Here is a 21694-nt window from a genome sequence, read left to right on the forward strand (position 1 = left end):
ATCCCCTAAACCTGCTTCTCTTCTTGTAGAACATGGCCAGGCTTTTATCTTATCATCATCTGTAGGGAAATGCAACTATATAGTCTGCTCTGGGAAAGGGGGATCAGTGGGAATCAGCACCTCCAGGGAGGGATTAAGACCGGATCAGGAGAGGGCTGGCCAGAAATATGGCCACTGATTCCTACACTGGCTCCCTCCTCCACAGGGTCCCACAGTGTCCCCACTCCCCTGGATGGTTCCAATGTCACAGGAGCATCCCTTCTCACTGTGCCAGACCCAGACCCACACACCTGGAAACAGTCCTAGGGAAGGTTCAAAGCCATCCTGTAAGATACTGTTGTTTCCTGAGGCATGGCTTGCAGAGACACCACATTATCCTGCCAGGCTGCTGCTGGCCTCCCACCAGCCTGAGCCTCAGTTGTGGGGCTTACACAAGCGCACGAGGGCATCCTGCCCACAGCTCAAGCACCAGGAGGGGTGGAGAGACCCAGCTGCTGGCAATTAACAGGGGACACCAGCACTGTTGAATGCTATGGCTCCCACCAGCCACTGGTCATTAAATGTGGTGAAAATACAGGCCATTTCTTCCTCTTTTTTCTCCTACCAAACTGTGTCAAACACAGCATTATCTTCAAAGGGCAAAACAAGGATGTTTGCTAAACACTAGCAGATTAAATACATCAGCCTTTTAGAAGCAACTATTGCTGCTGGAGACTTTGTGAGTCCCACTGTTTTGTGGCTCAACCAGCTTCTTTGGAAGCTGAGCTTCTTTGGGCTGCTCTGCAAAGCCAGCACCTTGTGACAAGGTGTAACCCTTCCCTAGGGAAATAAAAAACAGGTTGGCATCCAAGGAGTGAGGCTTTCTTTCTGCTGAGTGTTTAACTTATAGTGTCTCCTTGCAACAAAACAACAGCAGTTTGGGGTCAGCTCAGCAGCTGACTGAAGGCAGGGTTAGCCAGGCTCCTGCAGCAGAGATCTGAGGCTATTTCTGGAACATCATGGATGGGTTAAAGCTGGGAACCTTCCAGTAGCATGCCCTGACTGGAGGGGATTGCTCTGACCAGGAATTAGCCTGGTTGCACTGATACAGGGCAAAAGAAAAAAAGAAGTGGGAAGAAAGTCCTCTTCCCTCCATCCCATACAAGCCAGCATGCTCCAGACCAGGGTGGCACACCTGGCTGTGACTTCCAGAAACGTGGAATTGCAGAGTAAGGGCAACACCTCCCTTTTCCATGGCCATAATTCAAGGCAAACAGCTGAACCCCCAAAATCCCTTCTCGGTACAAACTGCGATCATTCCCTTGTGTCAGCACGGAGAAGCGGAGTGGGAGCACCATCAGGCTCTCTGGGGCAATAAGCACTTCAAATGCACCTCAAAGAGATGAGCAACCATGGATGGCCAACCCGACAGATGGGGGAGGGAGAAGAGGAGCTCAGATAGCAGCAAGGTGATTGTAATTAGTGCAATAAGCAGCACTGGCTGCCCAGCAGCTGCCTTGCCCTCCCCGGGTGGCTGCTGCACGCACGGCACCAACCACGGCCAAGGATTTTGACACTTGCTGCGCTCTGAACGTCTCTGCTGTGAAAAAAGTTCTGACTTGGATAGTTTTCACTCCGCACAGGACACAGAGCACAGCACATATGTGCTTTTCCAGCCTCTCCACCTCCACCTGAGTGAGCAGCACTCAGGGACATAAAATTGGGTTTAGTTTTGATGTCAACTATGATTTTGCCTGTGACTTTGACCTAAACATTGTTTCCTCTGTGCTGAGGCAAACCTGCCATACTCAACTTTCTGAAGTGCCTGAACCCTCAGAGACAAGCTGTTCTACACAAAATGTCAAAACATGACAAATACAATTTTTGGTGGGCATATATAACCATCCTCGACTAATGGGCATTTGTCTAATGTCCTTCCCTGACACATCTTTAAGCTAAATTCCCTGATGCACAACAAACTTGGCAGTGAGTGCATAGCACAGAAAAAACAATGTTCTTCCACCAGTTTTAGGGGCTGGAGCAACATCCACAGTCAGCTCAAAGGTTGCAAATCTGCTGATGTGGCAAGCTACAGGACCTAAATTGCAAAAATATGCTGTGGCTTAGATTCAGACTAATTATGAGTAATTTCTGGTGCTCAAGCTCCAGGAGGGAATGCTCATCTCATTTCCTTTCTGCTATCCCTTGGTCTGATGGAGGTGGTCAGGGGAAGCAGTCGGTTCCTCGGGGTATCTGCATATTTTGGCAGTAGTTAAGGATTCAGTTCCCAATGATTTTTAGTGGGTGTTAAGACACTCAGAAACTATCTCCTGTGAAGATGTTTGGAAGTGCGAGTTCTAAGCTCTTCAAGCAAGGGACTGTTTCCTGCAGTGCTTAAGAAAATAAGAGCATGAAGACAACAAATAAAGACAAGCTTGGAGAGCAGAAAATGTTTATGTTGAGTAAATTTACCCCTTCATGAAAGGAAGAAGCCCAGGCTGGGCAGGAGAGTTCAGGAATAACTGCAACCAGGAGGTTTGCTGAATGTCCCCTGAATGTCCAGTTAGGCACTGAAAAGTCAGAGGCAAATTAATCAAAGCCATCTACATGGGGTGCCACAAGGCATTGCTTCATGCACAGTGAAAAACAGGACAAACCAGAGGCTGAGGCCCAGTGAGAGCTCTGGGTGCTGCACGCCTGGTACAAAGCACACCACTGTCCTGACTGCCATCAGGATTTCCTTTCTCATACAAAGGACAGGGGAAAGGTATGAGACAGCCAAGAGCTACAGTCAGACCTTTCACTTGCTGCTCTGCTGAATGGCTCTAGTGGAAATCAATGGGGGTTTCAAGTACATAAATGGATCACAGAGACATCCACATTGAATTCATTTGCTAATTAGTCAAGATTAACATTTATTTTATCCAACAGGCATTCAGGTAAAGGAGGTAATTTTCTCTCTGTATGCCCTTTTTATACTTGTTAAAAGGTAGGACAAAGCTGTTTCCTGATGACAGTAATCCTAAAAGGAACTTTCTCTCCACCAGGGGAGGTGCCTGTGGGCATAGCCTGATCTGGGCATGTCACTTGCTGTGGCTGGACAGGGCCAGCATCATGGACCTTTGGCCCCTAATCCCAAATCTGGCAGACCTGTGCAACCACTACAGCTTTTGACACGAGCCTGAGGCCAGTCTTGGGCTCACAGTACTGGTCCAGAACAAGGCATCCTAAAATCTAACACAAGACCCCGTGTCATCTCAAAGGAAAATTTAAATCATCAGGCTGCTAGTGCTTCAGACCTTCTGTTAACACTGTGGGAAATATAGTACACTTTGCTGTGATCCTGTATCTGAGGATGCATTGGCCAGCAAGCAATTGTATTTCAACCATTTAAACAGCTTCACTTAACAAATATTAAACTTAGAGCACCAGAGTAATTTGATACCTGCTATGCTGTTAATGAAGCAAGCATTAATACCATTTTATCATCAGTTCTAATCTTCCTGGCATCATTTCATGCCCACAGAAAACTCACTCCATAACTCTGTATCTACAGCTCATGCTGGATAAGGCCCCTGGCCACAGCTGGTTTCCAGCACTCTGAGAACTCAATCTCTGCTAATCCCAGCCCTTTACATCAACTCAGAGCAATCTAAAAAGGAGACACATGAAGTCACTTAGGCTTATCTCTCTAATTGCCTGCCTGTGAACCAGGGGTTTGGTGTCAGCCACTTGCACTCTCGTAAGACACGGCAGCCAGGAAAATCAGACCTAAAATATTCACCGCAAGCATTCTGAGAATGGTAAGTGAAACTACTGAAATCCTGCTTACTGCTGCAGCTCCAAATGCAATGCCAGCTACGAGGGGCACGTCTGGTAACAAAGCCAGCGTTCATGCTTTTCCTCTGCTGCAGCCCTTTCCAGGTCTGTGGCTGTTCAACACAGATTCCACTTCTCTCGGCAGCTTTCTTGAACTGCCCAGTGCCAACAGAGTGAAAATGTTAATGAATACTGTCCCATAAATACTTAATGCATATTTTCCTGCGAGTCCTGCTGTGATTAAATAGCCACCTCATTACTCAGTACCATCTTTCCTTCTTTTTTATCTTTGCATAAAATATCAAGAGTTGGAACTCTACCCATACAATTGAGATGCTGGAAACATCCCTGCATAAACCAACACCAACAGGGCAAAATCCAAACACAGATTTCCAAGGAACGCAAAGAGAAATCGAACCCTGTTAAGAGCAAATATTTCCTCTCAGCTACCTCCTCCCAGGATAAGCAGAGGGGACAAGCCTGTGACATATTTTCTTCTTGAGTCTAGCTTATTTGGTTTTACTGCCTTTTTCCATTGCATTTGGAGGTCCTTGTGACAATGGGGGTCCACTGCAGGTATCCTCCAGATACACAGATCCCTGGGTACCACTCTGGGGCTGACTCTGCTCTGACACCAACTCCTGAACAGCTGCAACAGGAACTCTGCTGTTCTCCCGCCTCTGCGGCTTGGAGGGTGTCCATGATTTGTCCAAGGTTATGCAAGCAATCCAGGACAGACATGGGAGGGAACATGGATCACCCAGAGGCACTGCTGAATCAGTGACTGTGCTGTCCAAAGCACAGCTGACCACAAGATCCACCACGCCTGCTAGCACAACATCATGACATTCATTTAGGAATCACGACATAGAAATATCAGGATATTGTTTTCTGGACCATTAGAATTCCTGTATTTGACTCCTTCCCACCAACCCTCAGCTATTTCAAAAACCAACCCAAAAGCTGCAATTCCCCTGGGATACCCAAGACCACAAGAGTAATGCTGAGAGCCCAGAGTCAGCTGGGGTTGGCAGCACTGGGGTTGGGGGTTTGTGTGTGCTGCCAAATGTGACACCTAGGATTTCCAGCACTGCCATCCAAGCAGGTCCCAGCTGGAGTGAGTGCTGGTGCTGGAGACATGTCTGTGCTGCTCTCTGTGGTTTTGCTTTGCAGGGCAATGCTCAGCCTTTCACATGGGAAACGTTTCCTCTGACAGAGGAAAATCGTACAGTCCAAATTCATGCCAGAAGGCTAAAAATGTAGAAGACTCAAATGTCTAAAGCTTGTGTACATCAGAAGTTTAGGTAATTCCTCCCAAATACATAATTTTTTGTCACAGATGCTTCAATGTAACTGAAGGGCAAGCATTTAGTTCCATTTTAGCTGGGAGAGTCCCAGCTCTTGTCCCTCTGATTTAAATATGGAAGCAGGCTCATTACACAATATGTGTTTCAGCGAGTTCTGCACCAGGGAGAGTGTGAAGCTAAGGCTAACGAAGGGAATATCATTAAAGTAATAAACAGTACTAAAGCAGGAGCAAATAGACTGGTCTGAAGCACAGGCTGCTGCCACATGTATCACAAGAAGTCTCCAAAGAGAAACATTTGAGTCTCTTTGAGATTCAGGAAAAAGCACAGCACAGGATGGTGTGTGGGGAATACTGGTGAGGAGCTGGTGCCAGCTGGAGAGGTTGATTTTGAAGTGCTGTGTGGAGACAGTGGGCGTTCAACACAGTGCCATGTGATAATGTATGGGAAATGTAAAGACCCCTGGCGATTAAAAGGTGTTCTATCCCCTTCAGAACTGGTCCTGAGACATAACCCCAGCCTCACTCTGGCTAATACACACAAAAAAGGCTTTCAAAGGATCACTTCAACTCATTTTGTTTGTCTGCATAACACAGATGCCAGGATTAAATGTACATCTATATCTCATTTCAAATGCATGCTGCCAGGAGAGTCAGCCCACAAGAAGTACCAACATCTCCTGGAGTCAGAACTCCACATGCCGGCACATTTCCACTGCCACCCTCTAAAAGGGGGAAAAAAAAAACAACAACTTTTCCCCCTTCTGTGGGTGAACAAATAGAGTAATTTAAGGTGTAAGCAGATGAAGTAGCTAATTAAGGAAATAACTGATAACTTAAATCAAGATCATTAGAGCAAGCAGCATGTTGCTGCCATTACTTAAATGGCAGCTGAGCTAAAACATGCTCATGCAACCTGAGACTTCAAAATCTACAGTCAGCCTGATCCGCACAGGGAGAGCTTCCCATGTCACACCACCACTGGGGCCAAAGCCACTGAGCAAAACACTCAAATCTCCTGGTAATTTCCTACAGTCTGAACATTTAATCATCCCCAGCCATCACCATAAAAATCCCAAGTGAATGATTCACATGTTGAGAGAAATGCACAATAAGCAGAAGCAGCAGGGTCTTCTGCCCTGGGAAGCAGCCTCTGCCTGTTTTTGGCAGCGGGGAGAACAAACCCTCTGCAGAAATAAAGTCAAATACGTTGGGCCATATGAATTTTGCTTCTGGCATCTTTTGCTGACTGTGCTCCTCAGCCAGCTGCTCCCAGGATGGACTCCGGGATTTTTCTACCCACCCCCAAGGGGTGTTTGCACACCAGTGCCACATCTCTCACTAATTATTCCACCGGTTGCACAGACAAAACATCTGCTCAAGGAGAGAAGGAATCCTAAAGTACACAAATAATTTGCACTGCCTAAACAAAGGCAAATAGAGGATGCTGTTAAACCTCCACCCCCCTGCCTAGCAAACAGACCCAGGAGCTCTACCCACAGGCTGCGGCTTCCTCTGCCTTCTCCAGCAGGAATGAATCCTTGTTTCCAACCAAAACCGCAGTTTGTTACTAACACAGCCTCCTTCTGTTTAATTCCTAATTTATCCTAAAGCAACTGAATTCAGCAAGTTGATTAAGTACTTAAACCACTTTGTTTCCTTCTAAAGAAGCTTTTGTTTTGCCTCAAAGAAAATTGAAGTTTTTCTCCTGAATTCATATTAACAAAGGCATAAGAAATCCAACATCCCAAAGTTAAAATACCCCTTTATCCTGCATTAAACAGAGTTGCCAAAGACCCCCAAATCCGCATTCTGTCATTCCACACATATCCTTGCAACAGCTGAGAAGACACACAGCACGTCTGGAAACTCAGAGCTGAAGATAAGCTGCAGCCTCCCGCGGGGTTTTACTCTTCATGGGTTTTAAAGAGAGTGAAAACGCAGGAGCAGCTTAGGGACTAGCGACAGAAGTCACATCTGCATCAAGGAAAAGTTCTACTGTGTCCGGATATTAAGCCAAATATTAGCAGAGCATATGGCACAACCCTGCTCCTGTGCCTGGTCCCCACCAACCCCTGGACTCTGCCTGCAAAGGGAACCGATGCTCGCAAAGGCAGGCAGGAATCAGAGCTGAAAGAGAAAACCATTTCCTAATGCAAACATTTGTAGAGCATTGAAGCCACTTATACTTTCAGATGCTGTAAATGGGGCGCGATTACTTACCCCGGCTAAACAGGCATTCACAGGCTGGAAAAGCCCCATGGAACGGGGGAGGGCAGAGGGCAGGAGCGGCCGGACAGACCCTGGAGCATCCTCGGCGATGGCAGCAGCCGGAGCTGGGGCTGCCCGTGCCCTGCCGGTGGCTGTGGTCATCCGGGGAGGGCAGATCCCCGGCGGCTGCCCCGGCTGCCGGAGCGACGCCCACCGCAGCTTTAGCTTATTGGTGAAAATTCTACACGCTGATCCAATCCTGTCCCTTCACCCAAACGTAGCTCTCTGCAGATCCAGTTTTGACTAGCGGTATGAAAGCAAAGTTACCTCGCCAATGTAAAAATCACACAAGGAGAAGCCAAAAAAAAACCAAAAAAAAATAAAACCCTGCTCAATTTTATTTCACCTCTTTCTCACAAAACAAGTTTCTTATTTACTTACTTGGAGCAACAGCCACGTGAAAGCATTGAAGAAAGCTGGCAACTCTCAGCCTGTATCACCAGATCAAAAATCAGTATGGTAAATATCAGGATGCCAATAAAAGGCTATTTGTAAGAAAGCCTGCCAGTGGTCCTGTCACATCTGGGGCAGGACTGTAACACATACGGAGAAGGTTTGCAGAAACCGTCAGCACATGGGTCCTGAAGTTATACTGGATTTCACAAAGGTAACTACTGAATCATGAAGTGCTGCTGGCAAACAGCCTGGCCAGCCAAAATATACGGTTTGCCCTTACTTTTTTCAGCCTGGTGCAGACATTGACTGTAGAGAAACTACTTTCTCTGCTATACACACACCTAGATGCTTGACCCTGATTGACACTCTGGCTGCACTGGTTCTGTGTTTCTGGTCTCAGAAAGCACAGGGCTACACAGTGGGCAGCTGCCTGCTGCAGGCAGCGACCTGGAAACCTGCATTCATTTGCAAACAACCGACAGGCAGGGATAAAAGCCTCTCATGCAACTGCACATTGCTGCACTCACTTACAGATGTGCAACCCTGGAGCAGCTCCAGGGCGTGGGCTGGCATCTGGGTGACCTCTGAAAGTGCTCACACAGCTCCTCCAAGCGAGGGGGGAGCCTATGGTCTGCACTCCAGGTGTCCCGGCAGACAGGCAGCAGAATCCAGATGTGGGCAAGCTGCCCCAGCCCTAGCACAGCCTGGGGATTCAATGAGGTCTATTCATGGAGGAGCGAGCAGGGCTTCCAGGAACACAGAGGAAGCATTTTGGAGTATTCCCATTGCAAGTCCAATAAGCCTCTTTGCATTCTAACCCCACCACCATTGCAAGCTTTAAATATAGAAGTAATCAAAATGTACATTAAAAGAAGAACTTAGAACTTGGCAGTGTTAATCTAAGAAACATTCCACTGGGGAGCGGGGCTCGGAGAGCACTGGCAGCCTCGGGGCGGGCTGAGCCTGGCTCTCCAGGAACAAAAGCAGCTTACAAACCAGGTTTGCCACGTGAGAGCCTAATTAGAGACCGAAGCCCACACAGCAAACAGACAGACTACAGAGGAAATTGGAGCCTAATTTACATGGAGAACGATTACTTACTGCAACCAATTAGTGTCAAGCTGACTGACAGACTACCCAAAATATATTCTCCCCACCCTCCCCTGCAAGTCTGAGTTTTCCCCGCTGTGTTATTTAACCTGGGTTGTTCGCTAGGTGAGCAGTTATCACCTCACTATTAGACATGGGACAGCAAACTGGAACCCTCTGAGCTTCTCCATAACAAACACAGATAAAGCCATTCTTGTGCCACCCGGTGCGAGCCTCAGCTGAGCCAGAGACAGTACAGTCAGAGATCAGTGTAATGTATTTTTCCCCCAGTCTTAAATCCTTGAATGATATCCTGAAGATCCCAAAAGTCATTATTTTGGAAAGGTGCTCACCCTTTCCTGAGCATGTATTCTCCATGGGGACTTTCACACCCTCATTTGCAACCATACAGTAGAACTTCAGGTAAAGGCTGTGTCCACAAAGCCTTTGCAATGTGCTCAGGCTGTGGGTTTTGTGTTCCAAACCATGTTCCTGGTCTCTGTCACAGGAAAGCATCATCTTACTGTGTGGGTGCTACTACTCAGGACGCTCAGCTCCATGTACCTGCTCATGAAACAGCCCTTTATTTCCAAAGCCTTTCTGGTCATTGCTGTTCCCCATGCACTGGCAGGACCATTGCTGCTCTCTGGGGAAATAGGGAATCCCACTGCAGCTGGAGGGAGCCACGTGGACAGAGAAACTCCTCCTTGGCTGGCACAGCATAGGGGTGCCCATGCTCCCATCAGTGCCTGTGCTGGGCAAGGACATCAACTTCACTCAGGGCATCTCTCTTCAGCTGCCCTGAAAGAGGAATACTTCATCATGCTTCCCCAAGTACAAGCCTGCTGCTACTTCTGAATTAAACCTGCCCCTCCTTCCTATCAATTAGCACCCAAACTGATAAACAGACTTTAAAAACTCCTGAAGTGGACACATGGAACTGACCAAATGCCATTTACCTTCCTTTTACCGTTACAAAAGAAACAACTCATTCTATTGTCATTTTTCCCTTCCCAGCACCATACTCATTATTAACAGGACTGACTAATTGCTGTCCTCTCTTCCACGCCCTGGCACGTGCATTTGGAATGCACAATGACAACAACATTTCAATGCAACTTGCTGTGTTATTCTTCACAAATTCCTAAGTGTGGTCTGTCTGAGCAGCCTCTCTGACTACTCATCAGAGAGCTCTTGTGTACACACGCCCAGGCACACAATGACCACATTCTGGATATGTGAGACCAGATAATCAGCCCTTCCTTTGAGAAACACCAATATAAAGCATATTTAAAGACTTTATGAGTCTTCTGTATGGATGAGATAAACATTTTTTTAATCTCTGTAGGCTGCATGGATACATGGCATTTTAAATGCAGGCTATCCTAAAAAGAAAACTTGGAGAAAATGTGTGGTGAAGTTTATCCAGTAGCTGTTTGCTAATATCTGTAAATAGTCAGGACCTCAGATGAGGTAAAACATCAGCAGGAATCCTTTGAATTTCAGTTCACATCAATGGTGCTAAATCAACTTACACTGCAGAAGTCCCATCAAGAGAGGTAAAGCAGGATCATCCCACCTGGGTCTCTGGATACAGACACTAGAAAGGTTGCAAATCCTGGCAGCTCTGGTCTCCCTCGACTAAATTAAAAGTCTCTGTTAGTTACCAAGTGGATGCAATGAAAATGCATGTGTGCTCATGCTCCTGAGAATTGGGCTGTTAATCTGGTGTTTGTGCTCCTGGAGTTTATCTCCTCCACACCTCCCTTCTCCCCAGGGAAGGGCCTTGCTGCCACTTTATCTGCTCTAAGGACAACACATGCTGCTTGGTTTCTGAATTCCTCTCCAGTGCTACCCCTGAACCCAGCTCTTCAGAGAGGGGGGCTCCAGCAGCTGTAATTCCCCTTAATTCCCCTTATGATTAACAGGTCAGCTCACTCCACCCTGATGACAGTGGGCTTTGGAAGTCTAAGTCCATCAAAATTATCTATGCATAAAAGACAATCATTGCAGGAACAAACGTGTCGCTGACACTTTTATCAGCTGTGTGCTTGCTGCTCGCTGTTGTGCACTAATTTAGAGAGGCACAGGCTTTAGAGAGAGAGGGGAAGGCTTCAGCATCACTGCTCTGCAGTGGCTCCAGGCACAGGAACCTCTCTTCTGTGGTTTTGATGTTGATTATAAAGCTGTGGAGGCAATCACTCCTAGAGAGGGGCAAGGGCAGGTGGGAGTGCAGGGAAATTACAGAAATATTCTTCTGAGTGCATCCCATTAGGGCTGGTGGCAATTACACATGCTGATCAAGGAGGCGGGCTTCCCAGAACTGAAATTACCAGGCTCTGAAAATTACCGGTAGGGAAGGGAAGGTGAGAGAAAGAAGGAAAAAAGGAAAAAAGCCAGAAGCAGCAAAATAACCCTCAACAATGGCCACAGATATCCCCTGGCTGCCTGGGAGCAGGGACAGGAGAGCCACCTCCTCCCTGCAGGCAACCCCTGCTGGGAGTCACTCAGGGAAGACCCACAGAGATAAAAGGCACTAAAGCCAGCTGAAAAATGCTTGTAAAAACACTAATGGTCTCAGGTCCTTCTGAGCCACCTCAAGTACTGCTAAATCACTTTTACTTGCTTTCTGGTGGGTTTTGCTTAGGTTTGTGCTGATGCACTGCACATCCCCGTGTGCAGGTCAAAACCTGAGTGGATCCACCAGCCAGCCCACAATGCAGACATCACTGCCAGGCTCTGTAGTTTGTTCTTCCTCTCATCTTTCCACTTTTTTCACTACTTCCACAGGAATAAATGAAGAAACCAACTTAACAACATCTTCCTTTCAATACACACTACTGGGAGTTATTGTAGTAATAAAAAACAGAAGGAAAAGGCAAGAATTTTCATTGCAACCACTGTGCAGCCTTGCAGTCCTGACCCTGGAACTCCTGACAATGTGTCACCACACATTATTAAGAAATATTCATATTAATCCCAACTGTAAAGCTCTACTTTCAGCCAATTAAACTGCCTGAGCAGCTGAGCTCTCCTGGAGACCTTTGTACTCTCCTTTTTATTTTTTTTAAAAAATGCTGTCTTAGGGAAAGGAATGGTTTCTGCAGAGATGAGCCACCCAGCTCCTTCCAGCCCCGCCGTGTGTGTATAAAATGTTCTTGGCTGCTTTCAAACACTGCACATTAATCTGTGCTATGGAACCTGTCTCCTTCAGTGTTCCATCATTTCTCTTCGAGACGGGTGAGACAGAGCTGTTCCACTTGGCATCACATACCCTCCCTGCCCCCTTCCCAGGGTTTTTTTCCCTTTGTTTTGTTTGTTTGTTAGTTTTGTTTGGTTTGGGATTTTTGGGGTTTTTTTTGTATTGCCAGAATAGTTCCCAAGCCATCATCCCTGGCATGTCTGGACCTGAAGAAGAATATAATGCTGCAGCAGCCTGCAGATATATGAGACAGCCAGGGTGCTCAGAACTGGAAGATTATGGTTTTAGCACTTCAAATTGTGAAAAATACCAGTGCTCTCTTTCTCCAGCTTAGGACACATAATTTCTTTCTCCCCCTGCCAGTTCTTTGCCTATGTCTTACCCAGAAGGGACATAAACCGTTTCTTGAGTTGAGGGCTGCTGGAAACAAACCTCAGGCGGGTGTCTGAGTAGTGATGACCGGGATTTGTTTGTGAGCAATGTGAGCCACACTGTCCCACTTTGACAAGCTCTTGCACTAATAAATCAGAGCATCTCCCACACACAAAGGGTTACCTGATACAAAGCCAAGTATTTTTACTAACCCCGCTCCTGAGATGTGGATTTTCATGCCTGCCTGCCCAAAATTTGCCCACATGAGGATGGATGCCTGCTGCTCAGGCTATGCCAGCCAGACACCTCCCTTGCTGCTTGCATGTGTGACCACTACCACAGCCAAAGCACCTTCTCAACTACCCATGTGCCACCAAAGCCCAGACTGGCAAATCACGACATTTCTTCAAGTCTTTATTAAATACTAAAATGTTCTGTAGTTGTAGCCAATAGGATTTCCCCCAGACAAAGCTTCAGCTGGGAAGCATAACTTTAGCTGCTGGGAAGCATAACCTTGGCATAACACAGAAGATATGGATTTATTGCTGGCCTAAGTGGTTCCTTGCCACGAGTTATGAAGGACAATTCCCTTCTTCACCCTCCTCTCATCACCTTGGGTACTGCACTCCATGGAAACACCCAGAGGCTGAGGAATGGAGCACAAGTTGAGCAGAGAAAGACCACAGACCTCCTTCATGCCCAGTGCCAACTGCTTGACCACACCTGGGTTCACCACGAAAGGGATGAGTGCCTCTTCCATAGATGGGGCTTCCCAGGAGGGCAAATGGATGTGAAGGATAAAAGCTGCCTAAGGATGCATCAGCATCCTAAACCCTACCAGTTGCTGGTAATCCAGCAGCCACAGGCATCTGCAGCACATCTCGTGTTTTGGAAGCTGCAATGGGAACACCATGCACTTTCCCTTTTTTCCAAGCATCCCTAAATCCTTGGCTCCCGGCATTTCTACAGTGATTAAACACACAGTTCTCAACATTGAAACCCCATAAAAACAAAAATCCATATGGGGAGTGTTCCCATAAACCAGCCGATACCTGCCAGCAGCTCTAATCTTGGTGCCATCAGATCTGCACAATAAATGAGTTCATTTTACTGGGATAGGGTTTTTCTACAAAATAGAAATCAAAATTGGCTTGTGAAGATGAACGATGCCTGTGAAACTTTTTTGCTGCACTTGATTAAATACACACAACAAACCCATTTTTTTTCTACTTGAACGATAAACTCAATAGTCTAAAATTAAGCTCAGCAGGGTAAGATCCTGTATAGATTTCAACAGATACTATCATTTTTTTTTTAAAACCTGACTGTAATGTATACACATTGAAAAATCACTTGAGTACCTCTGGCACCAAACATAAACACAGGGAAAGCTAAAAATCATGTTGCATTTTTATCTTGATACATCCTGCACCACAAAGTACAGCCCTGGTTTGCCATTTCATGATAAACCCACCCTTTGCTTTTGATCAATTTAGTGTGTAACCATGGATGTGAATGTACATTCGTATCATAAAAAGAAAACGGGAAGAAAAAGTCCAATCACAGAAGCACACCAACCTGAACCACATACTTCCCAACCAAAGGGTATTTGTAGATACCAGAATTACCATTTCTCTTCAAGACAACTGATCCTTTTAATGAAAATATAAGAAGCCCTAGAGAAATGCTGGTTGATCATTATTAAATGCACAGACCTCCTGCATTTTTTTCCCCAGGAAAATGACTGAACCTTGGCTTTAGCATAATCCTGAAGATTATTTACATCTTCTGTATTTTTTTCCACTGCTGCTGAATAATCAAGGCTCCTTAGAAAACCACTGCCAGAGAAACATAAGTATTTTTTTCCTCTTCCTTTTTCTCTCTCTTTTACCTGCTTTTATATATTCTTTCTTGCACAGGAGCAGTGAGGAGGTGTTGAAGGTTAGGATTTTTCCTTTTTATCCCTTTCTCTCAGGGAATTTTGTCCCATTTGCTGCCTAAGAGATGATAACGACAGTAACTTAAGAGACAAAAGATGTGGCTGGGAGGGGGAAGGGTGCAGCTGGCTACTCTCTTTGCTGGGGGGGTTCTCTGTGGAAAGGCAGAGACACCTCGAGATTTTGGCAAGCAGACATGACAGAAATCCCTGGGGAGCAGCTAGGAAGGGGCAGTGTGCACACTGTCTCCCTCCTCAATCCCCAGCTTCCAGACATTTGACAAAGGGGAGCTCAGGTTGCTTTTCAAACATTTTTTTCTCAGTAGAAAAACCCAAGAGAGGAAAAAATTGTGGCTCCTCAGAAGGCAATGAAAGGAGCTGTATCTCCTTTTTGGAGGAAAGGGCTCCAAAACACTGCAGGCTCCCTGAATATTGGGATGCTTTGGAAGGGGAATCTTACAAGGATGCTTCAAGACAAGCACTTTGATTTCTGCCTCAGCATTCTTTATTATTTCCCATCATGCAACCTCCCTCTCTCTCCTACTTCTGCCCTATCCACTCAAACGGCTGTGTGCAGGGAATGAAAACAATTAAATACTCCTAAACAGGCAGGGCTGCAACTGGCACGGTAATGAGGTCATTATGCACCTAAACATGCCTTCTAAAAATAAATTACATCCAGGTATAGAGATCTCCTGGCTGCACTGTGCCCAGGGAATTATCTTAATGCAAAATCTCTAACAGCCTGGTTTGGTTATTTCAAAGCAGACCTGGCCTCATCAGGACAATAACAAGGGCTTGGCTGATGCACAGCATCACAAATTTGGGCTCCTCTTGGGTCAAAGGGAAGCGAAGAGAGCTGGAGCTCTGCAGGGCAGAGCCTGTGTTAGAGCCAGAGGTCACCTCTCAACCCACCAGGGCACAGCCAGGCTAAGGGAGCTCTGCTCCACAACCAGGTGCCATCACAGGTCAGGACCAACACCTCGTCCTGCTTGTGTGACATGCTTCCTGTCCCCAGTGTGGGACAGACACTGCCAAGGTCTTGCCTAGAAAGGATCCCATCTGGCAAGCAGACTTGGTTAGAATTACACAGCAGCTTGGGCTGCAGGAGGCTCATTTGTAGTAATTAGAAGCATGATATGGGCACATGGGAGGACATCAAAGGACACTGGTAGCTTCGATGGCACAAGTCTCTTTTTCTAGTGGTCAACAGGCAAAAACTCCTCTGTACCCATGAGCTTCTCTTAATAAACCAAAATTATACAGAATTCTTTTTTTGGCAGGGCAACCAGACAAGTACCTACAAAACCCACTCCAGAGGAAAATTTAAGGTCAACATTTTTATTTTAACATGTGCAATTCACAGAATCATTCAGGTTGGAAAAGACCTCTAAGATCATCGAGTCCACCCATTAACCAGTACTACCACATCCACCACTGAACTCTGTTTGAAGTGCCACAAGAGACCTGTGCATGTGTATGCACAGACACACACATTCCCTGCTCCAGTGCACAGCCATATGGGCTGCTTTGCTTCCCCAGTCTCCCAAACTGAATACAAACAAGGCTCCATGTATATTGGAATCTGTAGGAAGCTTAACATTTACTTGGCTTTTATGTAAACACTTACATGAATTACACAAGTTTCAGCCAAGAGTCTCAGCACCCTGCTGTGCTGAGCCAGATAATTCATTACAATTAAAAGCAGAGAGGGAGGCAATCAGGCTCAGGGTATGGATTTGCTCTCCCAAATGGTTTCCAATTTGTCTTCTGGAGGAAACCCCACTGGTATTTGCATGGGACTGCTATTCCTGCACCCCAGGGCCAGGCTGTGTGAGCAGGACCTGGACACGGAGCACCAAGGATGTTTTGTGCTGTGCCTGTGTGTGCACCACCAGTGAGGCAGCGCTGCTGAAACTCACCTTGCAGGCAGGTGAGCACTGCCCTGGCTACAAACACAGAGCATCAAACCCTGACAAAAGTACTTCAATAACAACAATACTGATAATAACAACAGCAATAATAATAATAAACAAAAAGGCACGTGGATCTTGTTGGAGATAAGGTTTAGTGCTGAGTTAATGGTTTGACTTGTGATCTTAGAGGTTTTTTCCAACCTTAAGGATTTTATAATAAAAGAACTCCCCTGCCATAAGCATATGCATCAACTCATACTTCAAGACAGCATCTATTCCCCAGATCTGCCTTTCTCATTCAGTATCCATAATATGCTAAGCTATTAAAACTATCCTATGGAAAGTGCTGTGCCTTACAGTGCTGAAGACAAGTGGTGTTATCATCTGGTATTTCTTCTCTTCTTATTACAGTGAATCTCCACTACAGCTCTGAAAATAATCCAATTATTGCTTACCACTGCTAAGGTCACTGTTGCTTTGAACAGAGATTTGGGTAATACTCTGATTACTTTTAAGCAAATATTGCTGAGACTTGGGCAGAAATTTCAGAGAGATTGAAAATCCATTTAACTGGAAACCACAGATGGGAAAATAGTCACACTCTATTGGATATAAACAACAAAAAGAAGGTATAGTTTCTGTGTCTTATTAAAAATATTGGTTTATCTGAAATCAACAGCACAGATATATTCAGCTGTTAAACAATATATAATTTCTCATGTCATATAACCTTCAAAACACAGCAATCATTGAGTCTTTATTAAATGTTCCCATATGGGCTTCCAAAGGTATTGAACTACTTAAGTGTAATATATGGAAAACAGCAAAGGGTTTGTATCACTTGTGGGAATAAAAGAGCTCCTGAAGAAAAGCAGATATCAAAGATCAATCTGTAATAAGGAAAGGAAGTTAACATTCCTTACAGCGGTCTTGGAGATAATTTTTCTGCATGGAGCCAACGAGATAACAGCAAAATCATACGAAATACAGATGGTGCCAAAAAAAGGTGTCTATTATAATTCCTTTAGTGCAATTAATCATAGGTTCTTTACTGTCAGACCATTTCCAGGTAATGGCAAAATAAGGATGGAAAAACACCCAACTCTTTTTGTTATTTTTCTTTAAGAAAGAATGAATCATATTGTCACTGGAAGATGCTTTTTCTGACATTGCTTTACTTGAACTGGCCAACTGATTAAAAACAAAACACAGCAAGGACTTGCTGTCCTTCTGCTGAAAGTGTGGAGAAATGCTGAGATTAACCCCCAAGTGTCCTGACAGGTAGGAATGACCCAGCTCAGCAATGCCACCAGAAAATCCAAACAAGTGTCCCTGGACAGGGGAAGGATGAAAAATTCCAACAGCTCTGGTGGTGGCCAGGGCTGCCTGACCCATGGATGGCTTCTCCTCCTCTCCTTCTGGAAACCACATTGTTTGCTGGAGAGTTTCCTTTCAACACCCCCACAACATGTCTGCATCCCACAGCAGGGATCTGTACCAGGGTCTGGGCTGAACTCCTGCTCAGCCCTGGTGGGTTTGGCACAGTGACACCCCTATAACACTTTTAGAGCTGCACCTTTTTTTTCTCTCCACACTCTTGCACCCTCACGAGGTTTCCAGCACCGCAGGCGGATAACGCCAGGGAGGGATGTCACAGTGCTGTGCCAGGAGTGAGACAGCCAGTGACATGACCCTGGGGACACAGACGGGTGAGCAGGCACAGTGCTGCACTGTCCCTCTCCTAGGAAACCTGCCCCGCCTGCCTCACACGCGCCAAAATCCCGAGGGGATAGTGAACAGTGGAAATCGCATCAAGAAAACCTATTTAAAGTGATACCCCACTGTCATGCAGCACAGGAAAAATGTGTGCCTCAGCTTTCCAGATGACTCTATTCCCTCCAGAGAGCTGCCTGTGAGCAAGCTGCCTGCCCAGCACCAATGAATGATATGGCAGCACTGTCACAAAGCCTAACCCTGCCTTTGTCCTGCCAGTCTTTGCTTCCTGCCTGCCTGTCTTGGACCAAGAAGGGGACAAAGAAGGCCTGGAGAGGAGAGAACCACTGCAGGGCGGCCATTGCCTAGTAAAGACACCAGGGGAACAAGGATGCTCAAGGAATGAGGATGCCCAGGGGATAAGTGAGATCCCAGACACGGCTAATTCCTCACTGATGGCTAATGAGTACAGTGGGGCTCCCACTCATCTCCCAGCACGGGCTTCTCCCCTCTCCCCCCAGAGCCAGGAGGCAGCGAGGGGCACACAGGGATTCAGGCATGTGCTGCAGCAGGAGGCAATGCTCACATCCACACACTTCACATCTTTTCTGTTTTGAACCTCAGTCCCGATGCCTTTCTCCCAGTTGCTTCTTAATGCTTTCCTCATCAATGCCCACACCCACTCTGCAGCACAGACACCTGCAGGCTTTTAATTGCTCCTGGATTGCCTTGATTAGATGATTTCGGGGACCTTTGACTTTTCTCTCAAGAGGTATCCAAGAGACAGGCATAAACTCACAGTGCCAACCCAGAGTGCTGGGCTCTGTTTTCTCTTGAACATACACAGCAGCGAGGGCTTGGGTCTGCTTACACCATCCCTGGGCATCTACAGTGCTACCAAATCAGCATGCAAAGGGTATAAAATCCTGTCTAGCAGCAGCTACATTTCCACTGGGCTAAGGACTCACACCTCATGGGCTCATTTCTACAAAAACCTAAGTATGTTGCCAACTAATCCCCTCTTTCCTACATAGTAACTATATCTGGTTTTTGTTTTGCAGCTCTTTCTCTGAAAACTTGTTTCTTCAGAGAAAAAGCAGCAGCCTGAAAAATTGAAAACTGACTATTTTAGAAATAAATTGTATTGGTGCCTTAGGAAGAACATGGGCTATTTTAAGCACATTAGACCGTTATGTTAAATATTAGCAATCAGAGGAAGAAAAAAACCACATAGTTTTGTGCTCCTTGTTAATGGCACTAATCCCCAGCAGACAGGAAAGCCCATGGGATAGGATTTTTAAAACCATTCTGTGAGCTGCAGAATAACATCCAGGTTAAAAGTGCATTAAGATAATGATAATCAAAACATCTCTGTCAAGGGTGGATCTCAAATCCCTGTTGAGGGACAGGTTTAACTTCTCAGCAAAAGAACACAACCAAACCACACCATTGTTTTGCTGCTAGTGGCTGGAGTAAATTATCCTGGCCACCTCGCTGGGGCTGGCACAGGCATAGGGACCAGGATCTGCTGCTGCAGGATGCAGGCACTGTGGGAGGGCCTGGCATGCCAAGGCTCCTCACAGCATCCCCCTTCCAAAAATAGTCTGGGTGAGACAGGCTGAGACCTGAGACATGATGGACAGCTCTGAGATAAATGAACAGATGCAGCATCTGAGGAGAGGCAGGGCAAAATGCAGTGCCAGGTAGCAAGCACTGCCTGTGACTATGCTGGCAGAGTCCAGCCTTGATGCTGCCAGGGTTTCCAAGGAAGAACTAAAAAAAAAAAAATTTATAAAACCCGCTAAACTCAGCCGGCAGACCGCTTTTACAGACATTTGCACAGACACTGGAGGAATATCCAAAGTATAGTTGTGTTTAATATTGTAAGTTTACAAACAGCACCTGATAATGCTGACTGAGTGGAGCACTTTCCAAATAAACTCTACAGTCAGGAGGACCAAGAGAGGACACCAACCTGCTTTTAGCCAGGGCTGTCTAAATGTGAGGAGCCTGGGGAGGCTGCAAGCAGGAAAACAAAAGAGTAGGGGTGGATTTAATGCAGAAACCCGAGCTGGCTCATTAGTGTGGAACAGCTGTCAAAGAGCTCAGGTGTGCACCAAAACACCTACCTGGCCAACTGAGCCCAGCTATTTAACCCAGAGTGAATGAGACTTCACTGGTGGTACCGTGCCACCACACAGACCAAGGCAGTGAAACAGCCAGCCAGCCATGTATGGTGGAATTTCATAAATGCAGTCCAATAACACAGCAAATGCACATTGAAATAATGTCACTCACAATATCAAGGTTCTCATCAGGGACAAGCATGTCATGAATCACTGCTGAAGCCAAATTTAAAAGGATATTGATGCCCAGGCATCCCATTTGTGCTCATATAACATATGGCACATGTGAATTTTATAGCTTTTGTATTAATCTGCCCAGAATGCCATCACTTTGTGAGATTTCATGAAATATTAAAATTAATGAGGATAATTTATTTTACAACTCTCAGAAAAGGCCCTGGGAATGATGAGAACCTCCCCATTAAATTCACTCAGGTTTGTGACTCGCAGCCCTAATATCTGGCATCTGTTTGCCAAGTGGGAGAAAGACATGATGTATTTCAAGCTGGTTATTTGATGGATTGGCCTGAATTTATTTATTAAGGTTTCTACAATCAATTATCACTGCAGGAAACAGAGAGGGAGGGATGATAGACTAAGCATGTTTATCAAGCCACATGAAATCTACAGAGGCATTCAAACAATTCTCTAGCCTCTGCAGGAAAGTGTCAAGCATGTTTATTGATAGCCCAACTGTGCACTGCACAGTTGGCTTTCAAAAACCCAACAGAAGACTATGATGTATAAGGACAATATAAAAAAAGGCTGAATTTTCATGTCTTGTGATGAACACAACAGTGCTAGGGTCATTTCTAAAAGAACTCTGTCCACCTGTGTGCAAAACAGTATTTGAGATATCAGCAGGTGGCAAAATGCACACCACAAACCAGGCAGTGACAGCACTGGAGAGCAGCTGGGGCCAAGATATTCCCTGCTACAATGATTACTGTGGAAAAGAGTGATTTCTGCAATGTGTATCTGGGAGATTCAAAGCCAACAGCTGCTGGGAACTTTGAACAACCACAGAATTCAATAGTAAATGTCTGATGAATGGTAACACCTTGCAAATCTTTTAAAGAGCAGGGAATGGTATCGAACTGGTAGCCTGCTGCAAAACTATGTGTGCACAAGATACAAAGTCAATGTTTCGACCAACTAATAATGAGAAAAGAAGGGTTCATGCAAGGTCCCTTAGTCCAACCACCTGCCCCAAGGGGTAGGGGAATTGATTGTGTGAGTAATTGTGTGTGTCTTGGACCTTGGCTACGCCTGTGCATGCAGGAAGAGGCAGCGGAAGAAATCAAGTGCAGCAGGATATTGTTGTGTGTAACAGCCTTGGCTGTGCTCATGTCTGAAAAAACAGTTTGCAATCCCTGTACCTGAAACAGATCACGCACCAACTTTTGCAAAGTTTATTATTCTCTTATTTCCTATTGCAAATTGGTTGACTGAAATTCTCCAAGCTTCCCAAGCAAACAAATCATCCTAATAAACACAAACTGAAGGGAATGGGTAGACACATCTGCTTAAATGAGCACACAACTGATAGTTACTGAACAGACAGCTATG

At 45.8% G+C, this 21694-nt stretch overlaps 1 protein-coding gene across 2 annotated transcripts in view; it reads right to left on the reverse strand.

Annotated features, from left to right (window-relative positions):
• The window catches only part of PRICKLE2 (prickle planar cell polarity protein 2), a 103371-nt gene that overhangs the window by 49887 nt on the left and 31790 nt on the right, over nucleotides 1–21694 (reverse strand). Inside the window, exon 1 of one of the 2 annotated variants that reach the window (XM_021537260.3) lies at nucleotides 7328–7506. The exons of the other annotated variant lie outside the window; for it this stretch is intronic. The gene's annotated coding sequence lies outside the window, so the exon portion shown is untranslated. Of the gene's footprint in view, nucleotides 1–7327; nucleotides 7507–21694 lie in introns of those variants that run through there. 2 annotated transcript variants of the gene reach the window in all.

The sequence above is a fragment of the Lonchura striata genome, chromosome 12, assembly GCF_046129695.1.
Source record: "Lonchura striata isolate bLonStr1 chromosome 12, bLonStr1.mat, whole genome shotgun sequence".
Lineage (NCBI taxonomy): Eukaryota > Metazoa > Chordata > Aves > Passeriformes > Estrildidae > Lonchura > Lonchura striata.